Source organism: Pipistrellus kuhlii, unplaced genomic scaffold, assembly GCF_014108245.1.
Source record: "Pipistrellus kuhlii isolate mPipKuh1 unplaced genomic scaffold, mPipKuh1.p scaffold_m20_p_1, whole genome shotgun sequence".
NCBI lineage: Eukaryota > Metazoa > Chordata > Mammalia > Chiroptera > Vespertilionidae > Pipistrellus > Pipistrellus kuhlii.
Window position 1 is genome coordinate 152,197,978 of NW_023425404.1, and position 14,508 is coordinate 152,212,485.

General features: G+C 42.4%; 1 pseudogene; it reads right to left on the reverse strand.

The window, feature by feature from the left end:
* Positions 1–11,369: 11,369 nt before the first annotated feature.
* Positions 11,370–13,636, reverse strand: LOC118722899 (annotated as a pseudogene).
* Positions 13,637–14,508: the final 872 nt, after the last annotated feature.

A 14,508-nucleotide genomic window follows, 5' to 3' on the forward strand; every position in this document is an offset into this window, starting at 1 on the left:
TCTATCATTAAATCATCTTAGTGTTAACTATATTAAGTTCAATCTTCTAATTTTTAACAAAAATTATCTATACACTGACACAGTTTTGAGATTATAATTTTTACCATTTCTTTAGTTTTGTTTGTTTTTGCTTTTGGTGGGGAAGGAGGCAACCTGTTCAAATATGTGTATGCTGTATTTATAATATATTATAATAATCATATATGAAAATCTGCTGATCTCTAATTTGAAAATAGAACAACAAAAATAAAATAGATTTAAGAAGTATATTTGCGTTAATCATTGTCTTTGGTCATGATTTATTTATGAAAACTAGATACTGACTTCCTCATGGTATATACTCCCTTCTCCTTATATTCCCCACATAAGTTTATGTAAATTCTGGGAGGTATTATCCTATACATCTCATTTGCACACTAGAGAACAGAAATATAAAGAAGTTATTTATTTTATCCTGGGGAATATCAATGAGTAGAACAATTAGAATCCTCAAGACTGTGACATTAATAGGCTATTTCATAAGGATTACAAATGAGTATGTGCTATAACTATCAGTTACCAGTGAAAATAGAAAGGTACCTTTTAAAGAGAGAAATTAAAATAATGGCCTCAATATATTGTCACTCGACTTTCCAGAACAACTGAATCTGGAAGCTAAAGTGTTAACATCTATAAGCTGTTCTAACAAGGGAATATATACTATTAAATATTGGGAGTTATTTAAAATGCCAGTGAGTATAATAGCAGTGCTCTGAAATAACCATTTCATCTGCCTACATTACTAAAATTAATGAATAATGAAGCGATGCCCTTCACATTCTCTTCCCTTTCCATTCCAAGATATATTGATTAGATGACATTTATTTAAGTTTGGGATAATGTATTAATTTCAAGATAATTATTCAATATACTTTTGTCACTGTTGATATGCTTCAATGTCATCCAGGGGCCGGGGGATGAATAAACTGTTATCTGACATTGCTGGACAGGGTGCTAGAAATAAATGCAGCTTTTCTCCTTGAGTTCACTGACTTGGGTTTTTACTTGAGGAGGGGTACACAAGGGGAGAAAGCTGAAGGTGAAGAGGGTGTGATGATGGTAACGGGCAGGTTAAGAGGATAAATGTGTTTTAAAAGATGGTACTTTGGGACAAAGTGCTTCTACATTGTTGCTGGGGTCAGACTGATCCTCAGCAAAGCTGACAGAGCCCATCCTTAGTGGATGCCGCTGCAATATTAACATTCATTTGGAGCAGATGTGGCTAAAAGCATGAAACATTGAACAAACAGCTGCCACGAATCCAGTGCCATTGCACAAGCACTTATGTTCCGTTAATGCAGTGGATTGCTAGGGCCAGCAGGGCAGACTTTATTCCCCACAATTCTTTAGCAGATGGGCTAGCCATGGCTCCTCTGAGCAGTGTTGCACCATTGAAGCCATACCTTTATCTTGTGGAAAGATTCTGATACAAAGCCATCTACCCATAAGAACGATGCCTCAAAGGTCAGATTATGCTGTCAAGGTGCTGTGTAGGTATGTACTTCAGCATGTGTTCACTTTGTTTTATTCCATTCTGATGTTGATAGTGTGCCAGTGCTACAGTGTTGTTTCTTCCTCTCCTCTCACCTTGTATGTCTGTATTGGCAAGTTGATGTCAATCACAACAACAAATACAAAGAAAAGGAAAGAAAGAGACTTAATTATAACACATCGTTATAATAAAAGGCTAATATGCAAATTGACCAAATGGTGGGACCAAATGGTCACTATGATGTCCACTGGCCACCAGGGGTAGGCACTCAACATAGGAGCTGCCACCTGGTGGTCAGTACACTCCCACAGGGGAAGTGCCACTCAGCCAGAGCCAGGCTGATGGCTTGTGGCTAGCGAGCGCAGTCAGTGGTGGTGGCAAGAGCCTCTCCCAACTCTGTGGCAGCACTCAGGATGTCCAACTGATGGCTTAGGCCCGCTCCCAAGTCTAAGCCATCAGTTGGACATCCCCCAAGGGCTCCCAGACTGTGAGAGGGCACAGGCAAGAGTGAGAGACCCCACCCCCACCCCCCCTCGATCCAGTGCATGAATGTCTTGCATTGGGTCTCCAGTTATTTATAATTATAAATGAAGGAGGGGCCCTAAGCATGGTGGTGGGAAGAGAAATGATCCTCTACCCAGGTCCAAAATTTTGGATATGCGTTATCCTATATAATAAAAGGTTAATATGCAAATAGACTGAACAGCAGAACAACCGAACAATAGATCACTATAAAGTGTGCTCACCACCAGGGGGCTTGAGTGGAACATGGTGGGTGTCAGCTGCAGCTAGATGGTGGAGTAGGTGAGTGGGAGCACCAGACCAAGGCTGGGTGCTGGTCACTGTCATTGGGGCAAGCCTCTGGTGGTTACTGAAAATTCTTTGTTCTCATACACTGTAGTCCTGCCCAGTGCTCGCACCTGCTGCCAGCACCCAGTGCCAGCCCCAATTATTCGTTACCATTAGTGGGTGCAAGCAGTGGCTGCTGGTCCTGATTACCCCTCAGGGCTTCTCCACCTCCCCCTGCTCCTGTGAGGCAATCAGGGCAGCAGCTGCCCCTCACATCTGCTGCTGGCACAGGCCCCAATCACTCTGTGCAGTGCAAGCAGAGCCTGCACTGTCAGTGCATGGGAATGGCAGTGGGAGTGGGGCTGCAGTCAGACAGGGGACTGGGGGCTGCACCAGATGAGGGCACAGAGGATGGGCTGAGACTCGCCCCTGTGCCCACTGCAGCCTTGCAGCCCACAGTTCCTTTCAAGGTGCACAAATTCATGCACTGGACCCCTAGTTTAATATAATGCATCTTCAGTCTCTGCTTGAATTTAAAATAGCCACCTGGAATTCTTAGCTTTATTCTGAAGACCATAGAATCGAAAAATTTTTGCTGAATTGGCCTATCATTAATTTTCAAATTGTATTTTTTTTAAGTCCTACCTTAGCTAAGGCAGGGCTTTAGCTAAGTGTTCAACCCCTGGGGATTGAGGGGGTTAAGAAGATGAGAAAGAACTTTCAGCTTCCCACCTCGTTGCTAGCTGGTTCTCTTTTCTAAAAAGCCTAAAGATAAACATTGGCTTTGCAAGCACAGGAGGCTGAAGGAAGTTGTAACTGGAGCAATGCAGTCTGTTTCTTCCTTTGGGTGGGTTTGAATTCTTGGGCATACATGATGTTTCTGAAGCACAGATAGCAAACTAAACAGAATTTAAGTGGGCTGGACCTGGCAGCATCTATAAGCTATTTGCAAGACTCCTTTCTCTACTTCTGAAATTACATCACAACCTGCCCTGATTGCCGATATCCAAATACAGTTCCTGGTATATGACTGGTTCTCAGTTATCAAAGCCTGCTACAGAAATTGCCATCATTTTGTGACAGATGAAATTCTGACTTCTAGTTTGGGGCTCTGTATGCTGAGGTTATGGGGGCCCAATCTTACCCATACTAAGACCTAGTCAGTTTATCCCTCTTCCTGCATGCAGCCCCCCAGGTCTCATTAATCTCTCCTCTCCTCTTAGTATCATTACAGGTGATACACAGTCTCCTTTAATGTTGGTTGGGATTCTTCTTTCAGTTTTGTTCTCTCAATAAGATTGTAATTTCCTTAAAGCAGCATTTTTCAACCGCTGTTCCGCGGCACACTAGTGTGCTGCGAGATGTTGCCTGGTGTGCCGTAGGTGCAGACAAGACAAGAATTTTATAATTTTTCACTATTTTGTTTACTTAATATTTCATAATAAAGTAATTATAAAATACTTTCTTTGTGTTTGTTTGATTCCTATTCAAGAGAATTACTTTATATATAGTCAATATAGGCACAGAGTTAAATTTTTTAACATTTTCTAATGGTGGTGTGCCTCGTGATTTTTTTCATGAAACAAGTGTGCCTTTGCCCAAAAAAGGTTGAAAAACACTGCCTTAAAGCACAAAATTGGTCTTTGATTTTTTGTTTGATGCATGTCTCATATTCAAGTACTTGCACAGTGCTGAATTCATTATAAACAAGCAATAAATATTTGTTGTTTAATAGGCCTCACTCATTTCTGAAATACTATTACAATTTATTAAAACTTATTCCAACTTAGAAAACATCTCTTATGACTGCTTTCTATTTTATCTCTGCTCTTATTTTAAAGTTACATATTTTATTGATTTCAGAGAGAAGAAAAAGGGAGAAAGAAAACACACACACACACACACACACACACACATCAATGATGAGAGAATCATTGATTGGCTGTCTCCTGCACACTCCCTACTGGGGATCAAGTCTACAACCCAGGCATGTGCCCTTGACCAGAGTTGAACCCAGGACCCTTCAGTCCTCCAGCTGACACTCCATCCACTGAGCCAGCCAGTTAGGGCTTATCTATGCTCTTGAAAGGATATTGAAAAAATTTTATAATGAACATTTTCTATTTCTTTAGTACATATATAATTCTATTCTAGATTGAAATTAAAAGAGGTTTGCATTCTACTGTCTTTCAGTCCTGTAGTTAGAGGTGAATGTTGTTAAGACACAAATTTATTGGCATGACTAAGAATTTTAGACACTCCACCAACTGATATGCTGGCTTGTGTATGAAATGACAATCAGAATTTTTATATTTTCAAGTTAATGCTATTTCAACTTTTGCATAATCTTAATTCTAAAACATCATGTTTGCATTTAGATTTCTTTTTTCCCCCCTTTATCCTCACTAGAGAACATGTACTTTTATTCATTTTATTGATAGAGGAAGGAGGAGAGAGAAACATCAATGTGAGACAGAGACATCATTTGGCTGCCTCCCACATGTGCCTTGATTGGGGATTGTATCTGCAGCCTGGATATGTGCCCTGACTGGGAATTGAACAGGCCAACTTTTGTTGTAGGAGATGATGCTCAGACACCCGGCCAGGGCTAGGTTTCTAATTTTTAAAGTGACTAGATAGCTCTCCCTCATCTGCGTGTGAGCCATGTTCTCAGTCTGATTTAGATGCAGTCTGTCAGGTGCTTTAATTGCCTTGGAGAACAGTGCTGTATAAATACCAGAGATCATTGTTATTGTGTCTCCAAGACATTGTTCCAAGAAACGTAATTCCCTGGCCTCAGATGTAAGTTAAATGATATAGCATACGCTTTGCTTGGAGCACTGATGAGTCTGGTAAAGCTGCCACCTGGCTAACAAGCCCGATGAGAAATGTACAGGGGGCTCCGCTGTCATTTATAAGCATGCCTATACATTAGATAACAAGGGCCGCACCGGCTCCCCCTCTGCTGGCTGCCTTCACTGCTGGAAAGACTGATCTGCCTTCAGAGTTGCTGTTGGCCATTGCAACCTACTGGCTCTGGCATTCCCCCCCCTGGACTCCCCTCCTGGCGTTGTCCTGGCAGCCTCCCCTAACTGCCAAGTTTGAGTCAGAGAGCTCAGGGGTTTGGGAGGGTTCGCGTCGCTGAGGCTGCATCATGCACACAGGCTGACAGCGGGGCTCCCTGGTGCTCTCCAGGGGCAGTCTGTTGACTACTATGGTGATCAGCTGGCCAACAGCAGCGGTGATTGGAAATAGCCCCAGAGAACGTCACAAATTGGCAAGAAATGGCCACCTAGGGATCAGCCTTTCATAACAGAAAACAAACAGTGCTTTATGAGGTAGCTGCGAGCGTTGCTCCCCAGCCAGATTTCATTTTAGGCCTTCAAAACTTTGCTCAGATAGAATTGCATTGAAACATTTACTAAACTTGAGTCTTGCAACTCTTCATTCCATTGGTTTTACTTTTAAGGTCTTGCCTAGAACTTTGGTGTTTCCATTCAGCACGTGAAGGGTCAAAGCCTGTCTGAGGTCAAGATAATTTCTGGTGGCAGACTTGCAAAGAAACATCAAGTGTTCACCTTGTCTCTAGTTCTTTTAGCACAGACACAACTTATTTGTATATTGAACCATCTACATGACAAACAAAAGGGGTTTGTGTGCATTGTCAATACACAGAACAATCCTCTCTGAACATGGGTGGAGCCACTAATGAGCTTTTGTCCTAACTGGGCTGTAAAAGGCCCAACTGGAGTGAGTCAAAGAGTCAAAGCAGAGTGCCTGTTAATACAGCACAAACACACTCATAATAACAAAGTTAGCATTCCAGGGAGTGTGAATCAGGCCAGGAGGCTGAGGTTTTCTGGAATGTTTTAAATGTAGATTTTATTTTTATGCAGCTATGGTAAGCCTGACACATTAGGAGACAATTATCATAAAAAAGATGGGTTTGTTTATTCACAGTTCTCAAGCAGAGGGGGCGTGCCCCACTATGGGGCCACAAGAAATCACCTGGAGGTAAAGAAGCAGAGGGACCCAGGGGAAAGCAGGGCCAGTCTCACACACAGGAAGGAGTAGGTGAGGCGGGGTGAGCAGGCTTCTGATGATGAGGGGCTAGTTTAAATAAATTCAGGGGGGGGATTTGTGGGCATGGGTGAAAAAGGCCAAGGAATGAAGAAGTACAAATTGGTAGTTACAAAATAGTCACAGGGATATAAAATATTAAGATGGGAAATATACTCAATAATAATTATAAAATAACTGTGTGTGGTGCCAGGTGATTTGACTTATGAGGGGATCACTTTGTAAATTATATGAATGTCTAACCACTATGAAACATCGGGTTGCTCACCTTGTACAACTGGAACTTACATAAAATAATATTGAGTATCAACTTTAATTGAAAAATAAATAAATAAATAAGGCAGGCGAGCAGGCTCTGGGCCATCGGGACTGTCCCTGATTGTCAAAGGCAGGAATCACAAAGGCAGGGCAATAGTGGCCCTGAGTGTGAGAGCTGAATAGGGGAAGTGGTTGGCTATGAGCTGTTTGGGTAGTTTGATATGAAAAACATGTTTCAGTGAGTTGTTAGCAATGCCTTAAGGCCCTACATGTGAAAGCATCAAGAATGTAGAGTCAAAAGACATGCTGAACACATGGAGTTAGCACATATCAGGCTACATGGAATTTGGCACAACAGGGTTATATAATAGCTTGTTTGTTCTTTATGTTGTTCAATGAAAAAAATCTCAAATCAGATAGCCCTAATGACTGCTTGTGGCATAGCAAGGAAGGATACTGTGACTCTGTGACACTTAAAAGTTCAGCTACAGCCATTACACAGGAGAGTGCAGAGAGAGGGAAAAAGGAGGAGAAAGAAAGAAATAAACCTCATTAAAAACATAACTGTATTTAGTAGAAATTCTATTGATGGTAGTGGCTGGTCCATTTGAGATGCTATAGATCTGATAAGAAGAAAGACATTAGAAAAGCAGCAAATCCTAATTTTGTTTTCTTTTGTTGCATGGCAGGGAGCTTTTTGTTTTGATTGAGATTATTTGCTTTGCAAGCAATAGGCAGTCAAGAGGACTTTGGAGGGACAGTGACCTGGCTTTGGAGCCTGGCCCTGGCCCTTAGGAGCTCTGTGATATTAGGTTGACCTCTCCAGATCTATTGCTTCATCACTAATATGGAGATAATAATAACTTGAGTAAGTGCTCAAAAAAATGTTAACTGTGAGTCAAATCCCATCTGAAAGAGCCAGAATAAGAAAATTTGATCAATCTTATATCTGGTATGTGATTCTTCCTCTTATTTCACAGCCTTATCAACAAATAGGGTATTTTCATTTCTATTTTCTTCATCTTGATGTTACAACATTTCTAGTCTTTTAGTAAAACTGATTCTGAATAAAAAGTAATTAGAGTCTACTTAGCACTAATAATAATAATAATGACTTAAAAGTACAGATAAGGGAAGGTTAACAAAATCTTGTGTTCTGATTTTGTGTTTATTTACATATAATAGTTGAAATATATTTACAACCCTTTTCTTTTTAGAAGTTCTATAGGCTTATAGAAGATAATTATAAAAATGTTGCATAGGAGAAAGAAAGAAAAATTTTAAATCATCTATAGTCTTGTCATCTAAACTCCATTCCATTTTTATGTTTTCTTAATGTCTCTTTTTTCCCTATATTAGTGTTTTTAAAATATAATTGTAATTCACATGATATAAAAAAATTTATTCTTTAAGTAATATTTTATCATATTTGCAAAGTTTTTTGCATATTCTATTATACCACATGTAGTATCTGACTGGTATTCTCTTTAATGCTTTTCAAATTATCATAGAATTATTGAGACTACTGAAAAAATGTGACTATGGGACAAAAATCCCAAATCTTTGGCTTATGCACTAGTACTATTCAGAAGATGTATTTAGAAGGGTGAGCCAACTTAAAAAAAACAAAAACAACAATAACCTAAAATATGATGGATTTCTGCTTTTCTTAAGTATTTGAACCTGGCACTATCATACTTGAAGTTTCCTGTGCAATAATCTTTGAAAACAGACTATTATTGCCAAAACTGGTTTGGCTCAGTGGATAGAGCATCAGTCTGCAGACTAAAAGGTCCCAGGTTTGATTCCGGTCAAGGACATGTACCTTCGTTGTGGGCACATTCCCAGCAGGGGGGGTATGCAAGAGGCAGCTGATCGATGTTTCTAGCTTTCTATCCCTCTCTCTTCCTCTCTGTAAAAACTCAATAAAATATATTTTAAAAAAGAAAAGAAAACAGACTATTATTTCCTTTTAGATTGCATATCAGACTTTCAGTCTGTTACAATCTCCCATACCCTGTTGTTCCCACTTAACTTACCTACATTTGAGACTCAAGGAGACTTAAAGGGGATTCAAGCTATGTTCATGGTTGTACCACTAAGACCACACCAAACTATAAGAATCTAAGGCTTTGGTTAAGCCATGAAGGCCCGAGGACAGAATGGTATAAGAGTGAAATTAAACAATTCACTGGATATGGCAAAGATGAAGGATGCTTACAGCACTTGGAGTCTCTTTCGTAGAAGAGTGCCAAGGTCAATGACTGATGCGGAAGATGACAAGTTTGGCTTTTTATTTATGGATCTTTTTTCTGGAGAAACTTAAAGTATAAATTATCACTACTTGTCTTCATTAACTATGTTGCTTCCTAAGGCAACTATAATTTCTAAGAATGTCCAGCAGGAACTCTGATTTCTCTTTATGATGTTGGGTTAAGCTCAGAGGAAAAACAGAAACTACAGTTGACAAAGTCCAGCCAGCCATCAAGTCAGCCAAGGAAACAAGCCCACTCTATGATGACCTGACCACAAGTTGAAAGGTGACTTGAGACCCTGTCACAGAAAAAATTATTAGAATGGTTAGAACATTAGCCTGATGAACTTGATGACTACTTTCAATAATTTACAAGAGTATTTGTAATAAAAATGAATTGATTTCCTATGAGTGACCTCAAAGTATAAAATCAGGACAAGTATGTAGTGTCAAAGTTTTAGTAGTCTCAAAGTACAAATTGCATTTTGGCAAGTTTCAGAGTAAATATAATGAAGAATCTTCTAAAAATGAGAGGTCATCAAAAATAGAATAGGTCTCCTTGGAAAGTGGCATTTCCTTTCACAAGAGATATATAGACACATGCTGTATAACTTGTCAGGGAGCTGGAGAGAGGATGCAAACATGCACTAAATAGCCTATAAAATCTTATCCAATTCTTCCATTATATAAATCCACTAGAGGCCCAGTGCATGAATTCATGCACAGGTCGGGTTTGGCTGGCCCAGCCCCAAATAGGACAGATTGAGGCAAGGCCTGTTGGGAGTAGGAGATGGTGAGAAGTTGGCCGGTTGGCCCACCCCAATTGGTGCCCCATCAGGGCCAGGCTGGCTGGGGGAGAGGCCTTGGATAATTGGCTAGCAGGCTCTGCCCCTGATTGAGGTTGGGGTGGAACAGGCCATGGGGAGGGGCTTTGGGCAGTGGGCTGGCTAACCCTGCCCCAAATCGAGGTGGCCTGGGGGAGGGGCCATGGGTGGTTGGCCAGCCAGCCCTGACCTTGATTGGGGGTGGGGGGGGGCCCTAATCTGGTGTGGGGCAGGATGGGGGTAAGTGCTGCTGGCTGATCAGGGTGGTGGGGGCCTATAGGGAGGGGTGAGGCTGGCCAGCAAACCTCCCACAACCACTCCCCCTGGCCGGCCCCACCCCTTATTGGGATGGGGAGGGCCAGTCAGGGGTAAAGCCAGTCCGGGGGGAGGGACTGTGGACCTATTGTGGTGAAGTGGGCCATCAGGGTGGGGCTGGCAGGGAGGAAGGGAGGCTGTTTGTCTGGTGGCCCTGACCTTGACTGGGATGGGAGAGTCTGATCAGGGTAGGGCTGGCCAGGGGGTGGGACCACAGGAGGTTGGCTGGTTGGCTGGTTCTCTGGTTACAGCGGGTATTATAGCGACCTGTCGTTCTAATCATTATGGCATTATGGTTGCTGGCTTTTTATCTATGTATGTACTAGTGTCCAAGTGCATGAAATTCATGCACAGGGGGAAGGGGAGGTGTCTCTCAGCCTGGCCTGCATCCTCTCCAATTTGAGACCCCTGTGGGATCAGGTCTAAGCTGGCAATTGGACAACCCCCTCACAATCCGGGACTGATGGCTCCTAACCACTCACCTGCCTGCCTGCTTGATCACCCCTAACCACTCTGCCTGCTGGCCTGATTGCCCCCAACTGCACCCCTCTGTTGTCCTGCTCACCCCCAACTGTCCCCCCCAACACCAGCCTGATCACCCCCAACTGCCCCTCACCTCCTGGCCTGATCACCCTTAAGTACCTCTGCCTTGGCCCTCATGACTTTGTCTGGAAGGACTACTGAAGGTCTCAGGATCTAATTAGCATATTACCCTTTTATTAATATAGGTAGGATATGACATACTACCATAACTATAACATATGTACCAGTATTACTCTATGAGAATATATACTTCATGCAATAGGAAGGCATCTAATATATTACATTGTATTGTATATGTTGTAAGTAGTAAGAAATACTATATTCATAGCAATAATATACACCCTGTGACTTCCCTTCCTGATTTGGGAATGGTTTCTGGCTCCTAATGTATTTTTCTTTTTTCTTTTTTCTTTTTTTGTCATTCAGTGTAACTTTATTCACTGTTTATCACACATGATTTGAGGTCTTTAATTTCTAACCACCAAAACTTGAAGAACTATTTTTTTCCATGAAATTTAACATTGGTTAATGCATGTATTCATGTGTTTTTATTGTAAACATCTGAATTACTCACATTGCCATAGATCCTGAACTCAAAAGCGTGGGCTATGCACAGGCTGGCAGCAAGCCAGGAAGCCACTCTGCAAGCAAACAGACATTCTTCATAAGGAGAAAAGTCATAGCACAACATTTAATGTCCAACCTGAGTCACCTCAGAATGTTGCATATATTGACTTCTTAATTCATATAGTATCGGGAACTCAATTGCTTGGTTGGTGAAGGTTGACCTGGTTTCAGGAGGATTATTCCTGAACTAATTAAGGAAAGGGGGGGGGGGGGCTCAATCTTTTCTTGGATGCTTGCTCCTCCCCAGCACCTTTATCTTTCTTCTCATCCTCAGCTTCTTGGGCATCTTCTCCTTCACCTTCACCTCCTTCTTCTTCCTCCTTTGCATCCTCAAATTCTTTCTTTACACCTCTTCTTCTTCCTCTCCATCTTCATCAGCCACTTCCTTCTCCTTCTCCTCCTCTTCAGCTTCTCCTTCAGAGGGGTGTTCATCCTTAGCTTCCTCGGCTTTTGCAACCTCGATGGTCTCCTCCACCTCAATCTGCTCCTCCTGGATGTTGCTGGTGTATTAAGAAGGGAAGGAGCGAGCGGACATCAAGTTGGAGATAGTGTGTAAACCACCTTAGGCAGATGGACCAAAAATCTGGGAACTCTGGGAGTAACCACTGACTATGCTTCCCACGCTGGTGAAACTGAGGTGGGTCTCCTCACCTTCCAAGAGTTTCCTGTAAGCTGCAATGTCAATGTCCAAAGCCACATTGAGGAGGTCCTGATATTCTTTGAAATATCATGCCATTTTACTCTTTGTAGTTCTCAACTCATTTTAAGATTTGTTGATTGTGTCCTGCATAGCACTAACATCAGAGTCCTGCTTATCCGCCAGCTCCTGAAACTGCTTTCCCAGAGCTTAGTTCATGCTCCGGCATGCTTTGATCACCAGGGTCTTGGCCTTGAGCAGGCAGCGGCTTTCAGACACCTCCTCCTGGGTGGCGCGCACCCCGTAGGTGTTCTTGGCAGTGCTCTTGGCCAGCATGGTGAAGCAGCTCTTGTACCATTCTTCTGCATTCTGCATGTCCTTGACAGCCAGCTTCTCGTACTGGGCTCGGGTGTCTTTGAGCATGGCAGAGAGGTCAGACTTAGAAAACATGTCCATCTCTATGGAGATCTGAGTGTACTAGATCTGTGCTTGCAGCACAGCGATCTCCTCTTCATGCATCTTCTTCAGAAAGATGATTTAGTTCATCAGGCTGTTGGTGCACTTTTCATGCTCAGCACCAGTGAGAGCTGCCTCATCTGCACATTTGGATGCCTCCATCAGCCAGACCTCTGCATCATCATGGTTTAGCACCTCTTCTTGGTAGCAAGCCTGCAGGTTTCTCCCAGTCCCTTACAAGCCCTGGTGCCTGCTAACTGCTCACTGCCCTCTGCCCTCTGCTTGCCAGGGACCGGAGTGGTGGGCTGGGGCATAGGCAGTCCATTTTCATTAAAAAATTCAACCCCAGCCTGCTTCACCGGTGTCCACAGGCAGCCCAGGGGCAGACAGTGATCCCAGAGACCCTGACCACCCCAGCCTACTCAGGATCCCAATGGCTGCCTGGACACAATGGGTGGCCAGGTGCTGCCCACCCCCTCTTGCCTGGTTACCTATTGTGGCCTCGACCCGCATTTGAAATTAAGCTCTGCTCGCCTGGCCTGCCTGGTTACCAATGGCTGAATGGACCCCACAGGCAGCATCATGTGCTGGCCACCAGCCTTCCTGATCCCCGATGAAGGCCTGGACACTGTGGGTAAAGTCAGGCACTACTCTCCAGCCCTGCCTGGTTCTCGATGGCAGCCTGGACACTGTGGGCAGAGTCAGGAGCTGCCCACCAGGCCTGCCCGATTACCAATGGTGGCTTGGACCCCACAGCTGGCATTAAGTGCTTTCTCCTACCCCTTGCCCACTTACCTATCAGCTCAACCCTGCAGATGATGTCAGGTGCTGCCTGCCTGGCCTGCCCAGTCCCAATGGTGGACTGGACCCCAAGGGTGGCATCAGGCACTGCCTGCCTGGCCTGCCTGGTTCCTGATGGCAACCTAGTCCCAGCTGGCAGCATCAGGTGCAGCCCACCCCTCTTGCATATGCAAATTTACCCTCTACCTTTGTTGGCTTAATTTACATATCACTCCTGATTGGATGTGGGCGTAGCGAAGGTACAGTCAATAAGCGTTTTTCTCTTTTATTAGTGTAGATAGATAAGCCAGAGTATTCTACAAGTAACTCCAGAGACTCTTAAGTTGATGGTAGAAGTGGCATCTCTGAAACACAACCTGCACTTCTAGTGGAGCCAAGAACTTGAGAGTAATCTTATATCTCCCACTCAGATCTGCACTGGTTGCCAAACTGCAGGGGAGTAAAGACTCGGCGTTATCTTGATAGACGAGCTGGCGAATCCCACACAGCTGTGTTGTGGAAATGTTCTCAATTTCCCTCATGATAACATTGAGTCATAAAAGGAAGAAATGAACATTTATTTGCCAACTCCACCTGTCTGTTGGGCCCACCATATCTATATTAGCATCAAGGGAACTTGCCTATAGTACTGAAATTTTTATCAGTAGGAGAGAAGCAACTGTTCTTTTCCTTAAATTATGCTTAAAGCCAACTTTTTTTTCCATCAGAAACTAAATGATAAAAATTGAGTGTTGGATGACTCACTTGTCAACATTTACATTTAGTAAAAATGTTTGGAACTAAAAATCTCAAAACTTTTGATCTTCACATTTTTTAAATTCAAATCTAGAGTGAAAATTACTTTTGTTCTTAATCCAATCTGAATTAAACAAACTGTCTTTTAGAATTAACTTGTGCTTTCTAAATAAAAGCAAGGTCAGAGAAGGAGAAAAAAAGAGGTAAATGAAAATTCTGAAAGAACATTTTTTTTTTCTTTAAATCTGAAGTTCTTGGATTTATCCTCTCTTAAGTTTCTTGGTAAGTTTATTTCTGAATTTATGACAATGACATATCTTCCATTATTAGAGAGAATTAATTTTAGAGTTGAGTGGGAAGTGAGTTTTCAACTGTCCAGATTAACTGATGCACTCACTAATTGAAGTGCCTGTTTTTATTTATATTTGCAATTAGTTCATCTGCTTCCTAATACACTTTTAGGACCAGCTTTTGTTAGGCAGATTTCTTTTAAAAACTGACTACCCATTGACCATGACCCACACTTTCAAGTTGAAGTATAAGTATGACCTAGTGGGACATTGTGAGTTGTTCTATTTTTAGGAATAATGCAAATACCAAACAAAAAAATTGATAACAATAACAAAACTGGTCCTCTGGATCACAACAACAAATCAGA